Genomic DNA, 17,225 nt, shown 5'->3' with positions numbered 1-17,225 from the left:
TAAAATTGTAAATAGTCCCTAGTGTGTAGGATACTGCTAGTGTATGGGGATCGCTGGTCAGCACAGGCTCGGTGAACTGAAGGGCCTGTTTTCATGCTATATATCTGCAGTCTAAAGTCTAAAGAAAGATTGTCGAAAGATTCTTACACAAAACTGGAATGAAGGGAATTAGGTAAATATGGAATGTGGATTTGGATTTTAGCACATTTATTGATAATTAATAGGAATATACCTATGTTTAGTTTGGTTGAGACATAGAGCATGGAAACAGGTATGTCCCATGTATTATAAATATTGGAATTGCTTAAATCAGGACACTCGGCTGTGGCAAACTAATTAACATTTTTAAATGCAGCGATTATATTATTATAAGACTTTAGATGTAATGATTGAATTGACTGAAAGATACAGCATGGAAACAGGCCCTTCGGCCCTCCAAATCCACGCCGACCATCAATCACCCATTCACACTAGTTGTATGTCATCCCACTATCTCAACCACTCCCTTCACACTAGGGGCAATTTACAGAGGCCGATTTGCCTACAAACCCGCACGTCTTCAAGATGCTTGAGGGAACCGGATCACCCGGATGAAACCAATGTGTAAACTCCACACGAACAGCACCCAAGGTCAGGATCGAACCCGGGTCTCTGACAGCGTAAGGCAGCAACTCTACCAGCTGCGCCACTGTGTGCAACTGGTAGAAGCAGCGACGGAGGAGATCTCTGCAGACCAAAAGGTAGGGGTGGATGAATGAATGTTGGTGTTAGGAATTGATATTAGAACCTCTTTATTTTTGAATGATACATGGTATTGAAATAATTATGAGGGAAAATGCGAGGGACTGTAGAAACAAGGAACTGTGGCTTACCAAGGAAAGATACAAATTGCTGAAGTAACTCAGCAGGTCAGGCAACATCTCTGGAGAAATGGATAGGTGATGTTTTGGGTCGAGACCCTTCTTCACACTGTCCATGCTGCCTGACCTGCTGAGTTACACTGTGCCTTTCTTTGTAAGCTAGCATCTGCAGTTCCTTGTATCCACATAAATACAATCGTCGAACTCAAGTACAATAGGTAGAGCAAAGGGGAAGATACAGAATATCAGGGATGCCGCCTGACCTGCTGAGTTACTCCAATGTTTTGTGTCTTTTCAGTGAGAGAATGTAGCTCCCTAGATAGTGCAGCTAGCTGAGTTATCTCAGAGGACATTAAGTTGTATCAGAGCTGCGATTTTAAAATAGAATGAGAACAAAATACTTGCATTGAATTTGAACGCCTGTGAACCTTGCAAAGTCCTGTCTAAACTTGTGTCCAATTGGGTGACCCAGCACCACAGACAAGTCAAACACAGCCAGACATAATCATACTGACAAACTAAAACCTTGCCGACAACATGCCTGCCTCCTCCATTACACTCCATGCCTGCATCCTCTTCACATTGTAAATTGTTCCTAGTGTGCAGGGCAGTGCTAGTATACAGAGTGATCACTGGTCGGCACAGACTCGGTGGGCCGAAGGGCCTGTTTTCACATTGTTTTGCTAAAGTAAAGTAAATGCAAGGCGTAGGTAGGGTAGACAGTAAGAACCTTTCTCTTCGTGTAGAAATATCCAACACTGGAGGGCATTACCACAAGGTGAGAGGGGGATAGTTTAATGGAGATGTGTGGGACAAGTTTTTTTACGCAGAGATAGAGGAGCAAGATTCATCAGGAACCAAGATCCTGGTGGGTGCCTGGTACACGCTGCTAGAGGTGGTGGTGGATGCAGATACGATAGTCGCATTTAAGAGGCATATGGAAGTGCATAGAAACGTATAAAATTATAAAAGGGCTAGACAAGCTAGATGCAGGAAAAATGTTCCCAATGATGGAGGAGACCAGAACCAGAGGCCACAGTCTAAGAATATAGGGGAGGACATTTAAAACTGAGATGAGAAAATACTTTTTCACCCAGAGAGATAAGAATTTGTGGAATTCTCTGCCATAGAGGGCAGTGGAGGCTAATTCACTGGATGAATTTAAAAGAGAGTTAGATAGAGCTCTAGGGGCTAGCAGAATCAAGGGATATGGGGAGAACTCAGGCACGGGTTACTGATTGTGAATGATCAGCCATGATCACAATGAATGGCGGTGCAGGCTCGAAGGACCAAATGGCCTCCTCCTGCACCTGTTTTCTATGTTTTTATGCAAGGGATAGAGGGATATGGTTCATGTACAAGCAGACAAGATCAGTTTAACTTGGCATCATGTTCAGCACAAACATTCTAGTGCTGTACTGTCCTGCATTCAATGTTTTTTGTTTTTATTAATTCTCGTGGATACCAAATAAAGATCTTTCTGGACAATGCCAACCATTTTCAGGTTTGTAGGTTTATTGTCTTCTGTAAATTGTAAATTGTCCCTCGTGTGTAGGATACTACTACTGTACAGGGATCGTTGGTCGATCTATATTTATATATTGCACTTTTGCAAATAGTCAGGGTTTCTACACAAATGATGATTGTGAACTTTCATACATCTCGGTTCTTGATGAATCTTGCTCCTATATCTTTGCCTACAACCTGGATAAACACCAGAAACAAGAGGTGGCAAGGTGGTGCAGCGGTAGAGATACTGCCTTACAACGCAAGAGATCTGGGTTCGATCCTGACTACAGGTGCTGTCTATACGGAGTTTGTACATTCTCCCTGTGACTGCATGGGTTTTGTGCCGCTGCTCCGGTTTCCTCCCACACTCCAAAGACATACAGGTTTATAGGTTAATTGGCTTTTGTAAATTGTGAATTGTCCCTAGTGTGTAGGATAGTGCTAGTGTACGGGGATCGCTGGTCGACTCGGACTCGGTAGGCCGAAGGGCCTGTTTCCACATTGTATCGCTAAACTAAACAAAATTTAGAAATCATGCTCTTCAGAGGAAAAGCACAGGCAAAGGGCACACAGATGACATTTGCTGTGTGTAGAAGCCATCTTTAGATGTATGAAATATTTGCAATCATCCGATACGAAAATAAAGCTTGAAGCAATAATGAAACTCAACAGCAGGCAGCGAAGGAAGCGAATGGCATGTTGGCCTTCATAACAAGAGGAGTTGAGTATAGAAGCAGAGAGGTCCTTCTGCAGTTGTACAGAGCCCTAGTGAGACCGCACTTGGAGTATTGTGTGCAGTTTTGGTCTCCAAATTTGAGGAAGGACATTCTTGCTATTGAGGGAATGCAGCGTAGGTTCACAAGGTTAATTCCTGGGATGGCGGGACTGTCATATGCTGAGAGAATGGAGCGGCTGGGCTTGTATACTCTGGAATTTAGAAGGATGAGAGGTGATCTTATTGAAACATATAAGATTATTAAGGGTTTGGACACGCTAGAGGCAGGAAACATGTTCCCGATGTTGGGCGAGTCCAGAACCAGGGGCCACAGTTTAACAATAAGGGGTAAGCCATTTAGAACGAAGATGAGGAAACACTTTTTCACACAGAAAGTTGTGAGTGTGGAATTCTCTGCCTCAGAGGGCGGAGGAGGCCGGTTCTCTGAATACTTTCACGAGAGAGCTAGATAGGACTCTTAAAAGGGGATATGGGGAGAAGGCAGGAACAGGGTACTGATTGTGGATGATCAGCCATGATCACATTGAATGGCACCCTTGTGGCTAAAGGGGTCAGGTGGTATGGAGAGGGCAGGTACAGGATACTGAGTTGGATGATCAGCCATGATCATATTGAATGGCAGTGCAGGCTCGAAGGGCCGAATGGCCTACTCCTGCACCTATTGTCTATTGTCTATGACTCATTGTTGAGGTGGGCGCCTGGAACGTGATGTCAGGGTGGTGGTGGAGGCAGATATAATAGTGGCGTTTCAGAGGTTGTTGGATAGGCACATGGATATGCAGGGAATGAAAGGGTATGGATCATATGCTGGCAAAAGAGATCATGGTCGGCATGGATAATGTGGGCCAAAGGACTGTTCCTGTGTTTTACTCTGGTTTGCAATAACAGCGGGGAAGTAGAGATGGTTGAAAGCTTCAAGTTGCTAGGAATAAATATCACCAGCAACCTCTCCTGGACCACCCATATTGTAGCAACGGTCAAGAAAGCACACCGATGCCTTAGAAGGTTATGAATGTCCCCAACAACTCTTACTAATATTTACAGGTGCGCAGTAGAAAGCATTTTATCAGGGTACATCACAGCATGGTTTGGGAACAGCTCCATCAACACAACAAGAAATTGCAGAGAATTGTGGACACAGCCCAGAATATCACACACACCTTCCATCCATTGACTCCATTTACACCTCACACTGCCTCGGCAATGCCAAAAACATGAGTCTCACCCTGCCAGTCCCACTTCTCCCCTCTCATATCAGGCCAGAGGTATAGAAGTGTGAAAACACACCTCCAGATTCACAGACTGTTTCTTCACAGCTGTTATCAGGCAACTGAACCATTCTTTCACCAACTGGATTTGGGACCTGACTTACCATTTACATGTTTAAGAAGGAACTGCAGATGCTGGAAAATTGAAGGTACACAAAAATGCTGGAGAAACTCAGCGCGTGCAGCAGCATCTATGGAGCAAAGGAGATAGGCAATGTTTCGGGCTGAAGAAGTGTTTCGGCCCGAAACGTTGCCTATCTCCTTCGCTCCATTGATGCTGCTGCACCCGCTGAGTTTCTCCAGCATTTTTGTGTGCCTACCATTTACCTCATTGGAGGCCCTCAGACTATATTTAATCAGATTTTACTGGGCTTCATCCTGCATTAAACGCTATTCCATTCATGCTGTATCTGTACACTGTGAACTGATTGATTGCAATCGTGTCGTCTTTTCGCTGACTGGATAGCACGCAACAAAAATGCTTTTCACTCTACCTCAGTGCACTTGACAATAATAAACTTAACTAATAAACTAAACTAACCTTGTTTTGAGGCAGACAATCACACTTGCATACTTAATTCACAAAGGCAGCCAATATCATCAAAGCCTTACACCACCCTGTCCACGCTCTCATTTGACTCCTACCATGGGAAGAAAGTACAGGCAGCCGAAAACTGTGACCTGTAGGTTCAATGCCAGTTTCTTCTCAATAGACATCAGGATCTGCAACACCGTAGAACACTAATCTCAGCAGAAAAAGTCACAAAGTGCTGAGATAACTCAGCGGGTGAGGCTGCAGCTCTGGAAGAAATGGATAGGTGACATGTCAGGTCGGGACTCTTGTTCAGACTGGTTGTGGTGGGGGGAGAAAGCTGGAATAGAAGCAGGACAAAGCCTGACGAGTGCTAGATGGCCTCAGCAACTATGCGTCTTTGGTGTCTCGGTGTCTTTGGTGTCTTTGGTTGCACTACAGAGATCGATTTTTTTGTATCACGGTTGTTAATTTATGGAATTTTAGATTATTATATAATATCAATGTGCAGTGCATTAATGGGCAATTAGTCAATAAGTTGCTGCAAGTAAGAATTTTCCTTCACTGTCCCTATTACAATCAGTCTCAAGAGGGGTCTTGAATCAAAACATCACCAATTCATGCTCTCCTTGAGATGCTGCCCGACCCGCTGAGTTACTCCAGTATTTTTTGTCTGTCTTTGTTATAAACCAATATTTGCAGTTGGTTTTTATTACATTAAGAATTTTATAGTTCTGTTGTCAGTGCACATGGCAATCAAACTCTTGAATCTTTTGACACATCACAACTGTTTTTTCAAATCATTCTCTTTCACACACAGCCCCTCAGAATGATTATCAAGAATCAAATGTTTGCCTTCTATTTTTCAGAGAGTACGGCCCAGTGGTGCAGCGGTAGAGTTGCTGCCTTACAGCGCCAGAGGCTCGGGATTGATCCTGAAAGCTGGAAGAAAGGTGAGGTCGGAACTTCGCCTATCCATGTTCTCCAGAGATGCTGAGTTACTCCAGCACTTTGTGTCTTTTTTTGTAAACCAGCGACTGCAGTTCCTTATGTCTCATTGAAGACCTTTGAACTAAGTTTAATCAAACTTTATCGGACTTCAACGTTATATCTTGGGCTAAATGCTGTGCATTTTTTTCCTTTATCTGTGCACTGTGGACAGCATTGTTATATTCAGGTCAAGTCTTTTCTTTGTGTAGGAAGGAACTACAGATGCTGGTTTACACTGAAGAGAGACATCAAATGCTGGGGTAAATCAGCGGGACGAGCAGCGTCTCTGGAGAATAGGAGGATGTGACAATTTGGGTTGGAACCCTTCTTCAATCTTTTCTTTGAGTGGATAGCACGCAAACAATATATTTTAACTGTACCTCGGAACACATGACAATAATAAACTCAACTAAAACTATAGAACCATCCAACACATTAGGTACTCCATGTGCCTCAAATGTTCTAATGTCCTTCCAGTACAGGGTGCCTGAAACTGTAATAGTACTCTAACTATGTCCCGACCTTTGACTTTCACAAATAAATTAGCCTTTTCCCTTTGTTCCTATTAATAGGCCTGGATAGAATGAATGTGGAGAGGTTTTTTCCACTAGTGGGAGAGAATAGAACCAGAGGTCATAGCCTCTGAATAAAAGGACGTTCCTTTAAGAAGAAGATGAAGCGGAATTTCTTTAGTCAGGGGGTGATGAATCTGTGGAATTCATTAACACAGACGGCTGTGGAGGCCAAGTCAATGGATATTTTTAAGGCAGAGATAGAAAGATTCTTGATTAGTACTGGCGTCAGGAGATTTGGGGAGAAGCCAGGAGAATGGGGTTAAGAGGGGAAGATAGATCAACCATGATTGAAGTAGACTTGATGGGTCAAATGGTCTAATTCTGCTCCTATCCCATTAATAATTGCTCTGGTTACATCCATCTATGCTTGGGCATTCAAGGAATTTGTGAATTGAATTATCGTGTCTATCTTCACCCATTATTCAGTATCCTTCCACTTTATTCAGTCTTTGAGAGCCTGGAGCCAGTTAGACTTTATTTCTTTTTAAACTCCATGGAATGAAATACAAAATACAGGGCTGCCAACTCTCACGTGAGAAATTCTGTGATCAACGAAAATTTCGAAACTCATATAAACTGCATGGGCCGCGGGTGTTGGAGAACCGGGGCTGAGGGAGGGATGAAGCAGTGGGTAGAGATGCCGAGAGCCGGGGCTGGCGAGTGTTTGCCGGGCTGGAGAGTGTTTGCGGGGCTGGCGACTCGCTCGCTGCAGCTCCGGCCATGGAGCAGTGCAAGAGTCCCGGGTCGTCGGAGGCATCGGAGGCGTCAGAAGCGTTTCGCCGCTGCTGTGAGAGTCTTTGTGCCGAAGGGAGGGGAGGAGAGAGAGGGGAAGGAGACAGGGAGACAGGGGGGAGAGAGAGGGGAAGGAGACAGGGAGACAGGGGGGAGAGGGAGACAGGGGGGAGAGAGAGAGAGGGGGTGAGAGAGAGAGAGGGGAGAGACATGGGGAGAGAGAGGAGGGAGAGAGAGGATGGAGAGAGAGGAGGGAGAGGAGAGAGAGGGAGAGGAGAGAGAGGGGGAGGAGAGAGAGGGCGAGAGAGAGAGAGGGGGGAGAGAGAAAGGGGGGAGACAGAGAGGGGGCGAGATAGGGGTTAGGGAGAGGGATGGAGAGAGTGAGTGGAGAGGGAGAGAGGGCAGGAGAGAAGGGGAGAGGGAGGGGGAGAGAGAGGGGGAAGAGAGGGGTGGTAAAAGAGAGAGGGAGAAGAGGGAGAGAGGGGGAAGAGGGAGAGAGGGGGGAAAGAGAGAAACGGGGAAAGAGAGAGGGGGGGCAAAGAGAAAGAGGAGATAGAGACAAAGGAGAAAGAGAGAGGGGAGAGAAAGGGTAGAGAGAGCAAGGGGGAGAGTGAGGTGGGAGGGAAAATGGGGGGTAGAGATGGGGGGGAGAGAGAGGGGGGAGATAGGGAGGAGAGAAGAGGAGAGAGGAGGAGTGAGGAGGAGAGAGGAGGAGGGAGGAGGAGGGAGGAGAGAGGAGGAGAGAGGAGGAGGGATGAGGAGAGAGGAGGAGGGAGGAGGAGGGAGGAGAGAGGAGGAGGGAGGAGGAGAGAGAGGAGAGGAGGAGAGAGGGAGCAAGGGGAGAAAGAGAGATGAGAGAGAGAGAGGGAAGAGAATGTAGAGAAGAAAGAGAGGGGGAGAGGGAGAGAGGGGGAGAGAGAGTTAGGGGAAAGAGAGGGGAGAGAGATTTCGGGGAAAGAGAGGGAGAGCGGAGAGAGGGGAAGAGGGGAGGGGGGAGAGAGAGAGGAGAGAGGGGCGAGAGAGTGGGGGAGTGAGGTGGGAAGGAGAGGGGGAAAAGAGAGAGGGGGAGAGAGAGGAGAGGGGGAGAGAGAGAGAGGGGGGGAGAGAGAGGGGAGAGAAAGGGGAAGAGAGGAGAAGAAGAGGGGGAGAGAGGAGAGAGAGGGGGAGAGAGAGGGGGAGAGTGAGGGGGATAGAGAGGCAGGGCTGCCAACTCTCATGCATTGAGCGTGAGAATCACGCATTTCGCAAAATTCTCACGCTGATCACAAATTTCTCACGCTCTGTTGTGAGAATTTCTGTGATCAACAAAAATTTCAAAAGTAATATCAACTGCATGGGCCGCGGGTGTTGGAAGCAGAAGCAGCGGCGGGGACAGATATGGACGGGGAGCGGGGCTGGCGAGTGTTTGCCGGCTGGAGAGTCGCTCACTGCAGCTCTGGCCATGGAGCAGCCTCAGTGATAGCGTCCCGGGCCGTCGGAGGCGTCGGAAGCGTTGCGCCGCTGCCGTGAGAGTCTCTGTGCCAAATTCGCCCAGGTGACCGGCATGGATCAGGCTGCGGCTCGGTGCATCCTGGAGGACAACCAGTGGTTGCTGGAAGTAAGTACCAAGCACTGGGTAGAAACAGTGGAAGATAGTGGACTTCAAATGGGGGTGGTTGGAGAAAGCATCCTGCTTGCCTGCTAGATTTTCACTTACTGTAACTGCAGGAAAAATTTTCCCGATGTTGGGGGAGTTCAGAACCAGGGGTCACAGTTTAAGAATAAAAGGTAGGCCAGTTAGGACTGAGATGAAGACAAACTTTCTTCACGCAGAGAGTTGTGAATTACATTTAGTTCTTGGGGCTAACGAAATCAAGGGATATGGGGAAAAAAAACAGGAAAGAGGTACTGATTTTAGATGAATAGCCATGATCATATTGAATGGCAGTGCTGGCTCGAAGGGCCGAATGGCCTATTCCTGCACCTGTCTTCTATGCCCATCGTGTCCACACCAACCATCGATCACCCATAAACTAGTTCTATCCTACACACAGGAGGGGGGGGCTATTTACAGAGGCCAATAAACCAACAAACCTACACGTCTTTGGAATGTGGGATGAAACCGGAGCACCCGGAGAGATAGGGATCTCATTCAGGCAGATGAGATTTGTTTAACTTGGCATCATTTCAGCACACACATTGTGAGTCAAAGTACCTGTTCTTGTGCTGAACTGTTCTATGTACATTGTTCACAACTACAGTTACCAACTCAAAAGAGCAATGAATCAGAAACTAGAAATTGCAGTCGGTTACAAAATTTCAATAGCAGCGGGTTTTCTTGATTTATAGGGGTCATTGTGTAACAATTTTTCAGGAAAGTGAGATAATCAGAAATTTTCTAGAAAATAGCGTCTTATCCCACCAATATCTTGAGTTTTGTAGGCATGTTTACCAGATTGATCAATTTGGTTATTGATGTGTAACTAGATTTTCAAAGACACTTAGACAACATAGCACACAATCATCTACTGAGTAAAACAGATATATTCTGGTCTAGCAGAAAGTTTTGGGCTATATGAGGAGCTGACTGTATTTCTGTAGACGGACGGTATCTACTGTAGTTATGCTAGTCTGTGACATCTACATAGAGGGTGGTGAGTGCCCGGAACGTGCTGCCGGGGTTGGTGGTTGAGGCAGTGACAAAAGTGGTATTTGAGACTTTTGGAAAGCAGGGAATTGAGGAATATGAATTACGTGGCACAGTAGCGCAGCGGTAGAGTTGATGCTTTACAGCGCCAGAGTCCCAGGTTCGATCCTGGATATGAGTGTTGTCTATATGGAGTTTGTATGTTCTCCCCATGACCGTGTGGGTTTTTCGCAGGTGCTCCTGTTTCCTCCCACACTCCAAAGACATACAGGTTTAAAGTTAATTAGCTTTGGTAGAAATTGTAAATTGTCCCTTACGTGTAGTGATCGGTGGTCAGCATGGACTCGGTGGACCAAAGGGCCTGTTTCCGTGCTTTATCTCTAAACCACACTACACTAAATGTGCAGGCAGATAAAAGTTGGTCTTGGCAACATGTTCAACAGCACAGAAACTGTGGGCCGAAGGGCCTGTTCATGTGGTGAACTATTCTACGTTCTATATTCTATGCCCATTCTTTTCAGATGATCTCGATGAGAGGATTGCAAAACCTATTATGTGCTCACCTTCTGAACTGGAGCTTTGGGCTGACTGGGTTCCACATCTGTGTGTTTCGCTGTTTGCTAATTGGGGCCTCACAGACTCTGTCAAGGATGTTTTTTTCTTGAGGAGCAGGCAGTTTAGAAAACAGCGCTCCCCTTCTACTGTCTTTGATGGGCTTCTGCGCGCTCCTAACCAATGACCCCACGTTCTGAATAACAACCGAAGTTCCATTCTGAGTGTTAATGGCATACAGGATTCTCGTGAGTTTAGAGATACAGTGTGGAAACAAGCCCTATGGCTCACCGAGTCCGTGCCGACCAGCGATCACCCTGTACACTAGCATTATCCTACACACTGTAGGTCTTTAGTGTGGGAGGATCAAACCCGTGTCTCTGGCCCTGTAATGCCCCTGTCCCACTTATAGGAAACCTGAACGGAAACCTCTGGAGACTTTGCGCCCCACCCAAGGTTTCCGTGCGGTTCCCGGAGGTTCCAAGTGGTTGCCGGAGGTTGCAGGTAGTGGAAGCGGGTAGGGAGACTGACAAAAACCTCCGGGGACCGCATGGAAACCTTGGGTGGGGCGCAAAGTCTCCAGAGGTTTCTGTTTAGGTTTCCTAAGTGGGACAGGGGCATAACCCTACCGCTACGACGTTATGCCACCCTTAGTTGGTGTGGATGCTTTCTCAAGGAGATTTCAGGAACATCCTTGAATTGTTTCTGCTGTTCTCAGTTTCGGAGACGTCACAAAGATACATGCAAGATAAAATGCTCTAAGCTACTTGGCGCTGGGAGCTGGCTGCAGTGATGTATGTACATTTTAAGGGTTACTATCATTAGCACAGGGCCATTGGGAAAGCAAAAATAATGTTATGAAGCATTGGCAGGGCGTATATTTAACGACATAACTACATAACTAGAAACACTGTCTTTGTATAAAGGCCTTGGTTAAAACATCATGTCCACTTTTGATCACCTTCTCATGAGCAATGTAAACCACAAGAAAAACATTCTGAGCAGGGCCATTAACTTGAAATGTAACTTAAGGGACTCAGTGATTGGGTTGTACAAGCCACAAACGCGATGGAAAGACAATCTTAATTCCATTTGTGTAAACAGACCATGTGAACGAGATTGGCAATGGTTTAATGCTACTTCATTCTCACATGTACCTAGATACAATGAAATTAATTTTCTTCCTTTTTTACAGTTCAGTAAAAATCTTACTATACATAGGCACACTCGTGTACGCACGTGCAAGAGTGTAGGAATAGTAGAAACAAGGAACTGCGAATGCTGGTTTATACCAAAGATAGGCACAAAGTGCTGGTGTTACTCAATGGGTCAGGCAGCATCTCTGGAGAAAAAGGATGGGTGATGTTTCGGTTGGGACCCTTCTTCATACTGAAAGTAGGGGGTGGGGTGAAGAGCTGGAGGTAAGAAAAGGACAGGACTAATCAGGGCCAGCCACTAATGGCCTCAGGCAGGGCAGTGCCTGGTTGGCCTATTTTTGGGTTTTCTCTGGGTGCTCCGGTTTCTTCCTACACTCTAAAGACGTACAGGTTTGTAGGTTAATTGGCTTCAGTAAAGTTGTAAATTGTCCCTAGAATGTAAAAGAGTGCTAACGTACGGGGTGATCGCTAGTCGCCACAGACTTCGTAGGTCGAAGGGCCTGATTCCGCTCTGTATCACAAAAGTCTAAAATCTAACTCTTCCTATCTCCAAGTTATATTCTCACCTTGAAATCACAGATCCATTGTCAGTTTTTCCCCTCTCAAATCCACTGAAACATCTTTCTACTCTTGCTAACAATATAATTAAACTTTGACACGGGTCAGCACATTATCATCCACCAATATCTCGTGTGTATTTTCTGGACCCATGGCGACGTTCTCCTCCTGTACGTTTTCCTCTATGTCAATCCCCACAGGAAATAAACCGTGGCAGAGTCATAGAGTCATATAGCACGGAAACAGGCCCGTTGGCCCAACTTGCCCACAACGACCAAGATGCCCCATCTACGATAGTCCCTCCAACTTGCGTTTGGCCCATATCCCTCTTAACCTTTCCTATCCATGCACCTGTCCAAATGCCTTTTAGATATTGTTATAGTACCTGCATCAACTACCTCCTTTGGCAGCTCGTTCCCTATACCCACCATCCTCTGTGAAATAGTTGCCGCTCAGGTTCCTATTAAATCTTTCCCCTCTCACCTTAAACCTATGTCCTCTGGATCTTGATTTCCCTACTCTGGGTAAGAAACTCCATGCGTTTTCCCTGTCTATCCCCTTGTGATCTTATACAGCTCCATGAGATCACCCTTCATGCTCCTGTGCTCTAAGGAATAGAGTCCTAGCCTGTTCGAACACAAGTCACTCAAGTCCTGGCAAAATCCACGTAAATCTTCTCAGCACTCTTTGCGGCTTAACCACATCCTTCCCCCAGCAGGGTGACCAAAACTGAACACTACTCCAAACGTGGCCTCACCAATATCTTGTTCAACTAAAACTCTCTTCGTAACAAAATATCCTTTTCTGGTGGATGGCAGCATCCAAAGTCTTTACCGAGATGTTAATTGAAAAAAAAGTGAGTAATGCATGTCATGAAAATTGAATAATTCCTGAAAATGCCAGACGCTCTACCTGAAACATTTCTGCTCTGTTCTCTGCAGGAGGAGAGGCCGTTTTACAAGAAGGCAGCCTGGAAGGATGGATTTTCCTTCGGTCGTGCCAAAGTTAACAGCAGGACCAGATTTCTCTCCTTGGGCACATTTCTTGGCTGCAGCCCTAAAGATTGAGAGGTTGGCGGGATGATGAGTATGTCTATAACACAAAACTACAGCTGACAGGAAGAGCACGGGAGGGAGGGAGGAAGAGAATGGTTGGGGGGAAAACGTCAGCAGGGCAGGAAGCGAGGTTGGGGTGGCAGAGTGGCGCAGCAGTAGAATTGCTGCCTTATGGCGCCAGAGACCCGGGTTTGATCCGGACTATGGTCACTGTCTGTACATGGTTTGTACGTTCTCCCTATGACCAAGTGAGCTCCAGTTTCCTCCCACACTCCAAAGATGTACAGGTTTGTAGGTTAATTGGCTTCAGTAAAATTGTAAATTGCCCCTTGTGTGTAGGATAGTGCTGGTGTACGGGGATCGCTGGTCACCATGGACTCGGAGGGCCAGTTTCCACGCTGTATCTCTAAAGTCTAAAGTTAGGGAGAAGGGGAAAGGATTGATTCGATTGATTGAAAGATACCATATGGAAACAGGTCCTTCAGCCCACCAAGACCACAGCAACCATTGATCACCCGTTCACACTAGTTCTATGCTATCCCTCTTTCTCATCCAACCCCTACATGGTAAGGGCAATTACAGAGGCCAATTAATCTACAAAGCTGCACGTCTTTGGGATGTGGAAGGAAGCCGAAGTACCCAGAGGAAACATACACGGTCACAGGGGGAACGTGCTAACTCCACACAGACAGCGCCTGAGGTCAGAATCAAACCCAGGTCTCTGGTGCTGTAAGGCAGCAGGTTTACCAATGGTGCTTCTATGCCAATTGCGAGGGAATGGGGAAGCTTTAAGGTGTGGGGCTGTCAAGAAGATAAACATTTTTTGCAAAGATAAACATGCTTCTATTCTTTTATGCCCATAAGCATTGCTGGTAATGCACTAGCCTATTCAACTCGGCCTATTACCATTGAGCTGACACAAGGAACTGCTGATCCTGGTTTACAAAAAAGCACAAATTGCTGGAGTGACTCAGCAGGTCAGGCAGCATCTCTGAAGGTACATGGACAGGCGACGTTCGTGTCAGGACCTATTTTCAATCTTACGGGCCTGTCCCACTATCACGACCTAATTCACGACCTCTGCTGTGTTTGCCCTTGACTCATACTTGTAGCATGGTCGTCACGAGATCGTAGGAGGTCGTACATAGGTCGTGATGCTAGTCGTAGGTACTCGTGGCTTTAAGTAGGTCGGGGTGTTTTTCTAGCCTGATGAAAAATGTCCACGAGTAAAAAAGGTTGTGAATTAGGTCGTGAAATTGGACAGGCCCTTAAAACATCAACTATCCACATCCTCCAGAGGTGCTGCCTCAGACACTGTGTTATTATTAGGTTCACATTAGACATTATGATTAGATTTAGATTCAGAATTGCTCATTAAATAATTACTTCTATAACAATCCAACCCAACTGCACCAGTGAGTTAAGATTGCTCTACTGATTACAATAAAACACCCCTGCCTTTGGCAGTGTAGCTATGTTTGAGTTCACCATTTCTCTGTATCTAATTCAAGCAAAATATTTTCTTAAAAAGAAACACAAACTCCTGGAGTAACTCAGTGGGATAGAGTTTAGTTTAGTTTAGTTTAGTTTAGTTTAGTTTACTTTAAAGAAATCATGGATGATCAGCCATGATCATATTAAATGGCGGTGCAGGCTCGAAGGGCCGAATGGCCTACTCCTGCACCTATTTTCTATGTTTCTATGTTTCTATGAAATAGCATGGAAACAGGCCGTTTGGCCCACTGAGTCCATGCCAACCAACGATCTACAGTGCATTCAGAAAGTATTCAGACCCCTTCACTTTTTCCACATTTTGTTACGTTACAGCCATATTTTAAAATGGATGAAATTCATTTTTTAATCATCAATCTACACACAATACCCCAGAATGAAGAAGCGAAAACAGGTGTTTAGAAATGTTTGCAAAGTAATTAAAAATAAATTGTTTCAGCAAATATTTTCCCACTTAGAAGACTAATAAAATTGGAGGTCTTGAACAAAAAACTAAGTGGTGGAGGAACTCTTATCTAGACCGCACTTGAGTATTCCATTAGTTCCAATCTATGTAGCTTGTTTTCATTAATAATGCACAACCCTGCAATTATTGCTTCTGAAAACTCCCACCTCTTCCCCACACACACCCACCCACCCCGCCCCCTGCCACCTCTCTCTCCCATGCAAGCATCAATGAATATATTTCCCAGTATTAGCTTTTACATTCATGGTAATATTATGCTTTAGGTTGATTTATTTAATTTAATGCTGTCTCACAAAGCACTTTAGCCGAGTCCAAACTGCATCCTGTCCTAAAAAATACAATTTTGATTTATTAAAATAAACCATGTTTCTAAAGTGAAGAGGGAAGGGTCGCTACCCGTGAAGGGAAATGTCTTCTCCCATAAGCAGAGAGTCGCAGATTCCATTGACAGGTGACACCAGGTAAATGATGCGTCAAGAACTAAAATACAATTCAATAAAAAGTTGCAAATCATTGTGTTAAGGGGAGAAACATAGTTTTAACTTGTCTCCTAAATAAATGTAAGTAAATTATGAAGTCTGTAGAAGGGTCCCAGCACAAAACATCATCTGTCTATTCCTTCCACAGATGCTGCCTGACCTGCTGAGTTTCTCCAGCACTTTGTATCTTGCTGACAATTCCAGCATCTGCAGTTTACTGTGTCTCCTTGAATAGATTATTTTACCGCCTCTTGCATTAGTTGCTCCAAATGTAATCAACTTTATTCACTGAAAGCATATTATTTCCCAAAAATATCACTTTAATACTAAATTGGCCAGCTATAATTCAATCAAATTCCTCCTAGATGTCAGTATGGTGGTGAAAATAGATATTATGCACAGTTTCCCCAATGATCAGAGGCCAATGATGCCTGTGGATTGTGGTCAGTGGAGCAATGTTGACCACCTAGATTGATGGGTTTGGAATGCATTGGAAGTAAAAATGTGATGAAAAATTCTAAATCTCAACCTCATCTATTTACTACTAAATACATGTGGGTTTGCAGGTTAATTGGCCTCAGTAAATTGCCCCTAGCGTATAGGGAGTGGACGAGAAAATAGGATAACAGAGAACTAGTGGAACAGGTGATCAATTTTCGGTGTATCTTTAAATTAAACTAAACTACCAGATAGAGCAGAATAGGTTTGAACCAAGCTTTGGCATAAGAACTGAATGCTGGAAGTCACCAGCTTCAGGAACAGCTACTTTCCTACAACCATCTGCAGCACAGTGGCGCAGCAGTACAGTTGCTGCTGCACAGCACGAGGGACCCGGGTTCAATCCCGACTATAGATGCTGTCTGTACGGAGTTTGCACGTTCTCCCTGTTTTCTCCCACATCCCAAAGACATGTTAGTTTGTAGATTAATTGGTTTCTGTAAATTGTCCCTAGGATGGAACTAGTGTACAGAGTGATCGCTGGTCGGCACGGACTCAGTGGGCTGAAGGGCCTGTTTCCACGCTAGATCTCTGAACTGAACTTAAATTGGGTTATTTTATTTGTAAACCAGCATCTGCATTTCCTAATGTCTCATTCAGTAGTTTGATAATAGCTGGTGCTCAGCAGCTATGAAGACAGATTTAAAGTAAAACACAGAAAGAGAATAGGAATGAAAGAGGCAATTTAATTGAACCAATAAACAATATCAAAATATGTTAAATTAAATCATTTACAGGTGAAGTAAATAGTAAACAGATTTTAGAGTTTAGAGATTCAGAGTGGAAACAGCCCCATCAAGTCCGCGCCGGCCAATGATCCCCTGTACACCAGCACCATCCTACACACTAGGGACAATTTACAGAAACCTCAGTTTAGTTTAGTTTCTTGTCACGTGTACCTAGGTACAGTGAAAAGCTTTTTGTTGCGTGCTATCCAGTGGGAACAACTATACATGATTACAATCGAGCCGTCCAAAGTGTACAGATACAGGATAAAGGGAATAGCATATAATGCAAGATAGTGCAACCTGTACGTCTTTGGGAGTGTGGGAGGAAACTGGAGCACCCAGAGAAAACCCACGCAGTCACAGGGAGAGCATACCAACTCCGTACAGACAAC

At 45.1% G+C, this 17,225-nt stretch overlaps 1 protein-coding gene across 4 annotated transcripts in view; it reads right to left on the bottom strand.

Moving 5' to 3' along the window:
- fgf9 (fibroblast growth factor 9) overlaps window positions 1–17,225 on the bottom strand; it is a 73,872-nt gene that overhangs the window by 32,231 nt on the left and 24,416 nt on the right. The gene's annotated exons all lie outside the window — the stretch shown is intronic.

Source organism: Amblyraja radiata, chromosome 6 (genome assembly GCF_010909765.2).
Source record: "Amblyraja radiata isolate CabotCenter1 chromosome 6, sAmbRad1.1.pri, whole genome shotgun sequence".
Taxonomy (NCBI): Eukaryota; Metazoa; Chordata; class Chondrichthyes; order Rajiformes; family Rajidae; genus Amblyraja; species Amblyraja radiata.
This window is presented reverse-complemented; position numbering and strand designations above follow the sequence as displayed.